This window comes from Chrysemys picta, unplaced genomic scaffold, assembly GCF_011386835.1.
Source record: "Chrysemys picta bellii isolate R12L10 unplaced genomic scaffold, ASM1138683v2 scaf2795, whole genome shotgun sequence".
Taxonomy (NCBI): Eukaryota; Metazoa; Chordata; order Testudines; family Emydidae; genus Chrysemys; species Chrysemys picta.
Window position 1 is genome coordinate 330 of NW_027055497.1, and position 1,354 is coordinate 1,683.

Below are 1,354 nucleotides of genomic sequence, written 5' to 3' on the forward strand. Positions count from 1 at the left end.
GATTCCACGGGTTGACCTGGTGCCCGGGAGGGGACTCTGAAAATTTTTCAGCCCTTTCGACTCGGGGTTGACCTGGTGGCCGAGAGGGGCCTCGCACGGCAGGCAAGCCGCCCTGGGCTCACCCTCCCCGGCCGCAGCGAGGGACTGCCCCTCCCCACCCCCCGGCTGACAGGATCGGGCGCACTGGAAGTCCGGGACAGTATTTTCCCCGACGCCGGGGAGGGCGGGCGGAGGGGCTCTGGCGGCCAGCCCGGGCCCCGGAGCTCGAAAAGGAAAAAAGGACCGGGCCCGCGAGAGACGGGGGCCCTGCCGCAGGGGGGGGGGCAGTCCGACCGGGGCTCACCGTGCGGCAGGCCCGGGCGTCGGCAGGGGAAAGCGGGCGAGGAGGCGCGGGGCCGGGTGCCTACGGCCATACCGGACCGAACGCCCCCGATCCCGTCCGATCTCGGAAGGTAAACCGTCCCGGGCCTGGCTAGTACTTGGATGGGTGACCGCCTGGGAATCCCAGGTGCCGTAGGCAGCTTTTCCCGGTCCGAGTCAGCTCTCTCTCCTTTTCTGGGGGGGAAGGAGAGGGGGGGACGGGCCGGAAAGCCCCTCGTCGCTCCTGCCGAGTCGGAGGTCGCGGCCGCAGGTCACGGGTCTGGGCGCCTGGGGTCCGGCTCCCCACCCACCCGGCTTCCTCCGCGGAGGACCCCCCCCGGGGCCACCGAAGCCGCTGGGGGAGACGCCGGGCATGGGGCGGACTGGCCCGGACCCTCCCGGCCGCCGGCCCGCAGGTCCGCCCCGAATCCCCCCCCGCGGCCACCCAGGCCAGGCCTGGCCAGGCGGGACGGACGGCGGGTGTCCAGCGCCCAGCGGCTTCCTCCAGCGGGGACCCACGGACCCCAAAGCCGCAGGGGGAGGCCCCGGGCCTGGGACGGACTCGCTCGGACCCCCTGCGCCCGGCCGCCGGCCCGCGGGACCGCCCCGAATCCCCCCGCGGCCACCCAGGCCAGGCCTGGCCAGGCGGGACGGACGGCGGGTGTCCAGCGCCCAGCGGCTTCCTCCAGCGGGGACCCACGGACCCCAAAGCCGCAGGGGGAGACCCCAGGCCCGGGACCGACTCGCTCGGACCCCCCGCCTCCCCTGCGCCCGGCCGCCGGCCCGCGGGACCGCCCCGAATCCCCCCGCGGCCACCCAGGCCAGGCCTGGCCAGGCGGGACGGACGGCGGGTGTCCAGCTCCCAGTGGCTTCCGCCAGCGGGGACCCACGGACCCCAAAGCCGCAGGGGGAGGCCCCGGGCCCGGGACGGACTCGCTCGGACCCCCCGCCTCCCCTGCGCCCGGCCCCCGGCCCGCGGGACCGCCCCGAATCC

General features: G+C 76.5%; 1 non-coding gene across 1 annotated transcript; it reads left to right on the forward strand.

The window, feature by feature from the left end:
- Window positions 1–401: 401 nt before the first annotated feature.
- On the forward strand, window positions 402–520 carry LOC135980345 (5S ribosomal RNA). The gene has a single exon (XR_010597441.1). It is a non-coding gene; the product is annotated as a 5S ribosomal RNA (ribosomal RNA).
- Window positions 521–1,354: the final 834 nt, after the last annotated feature.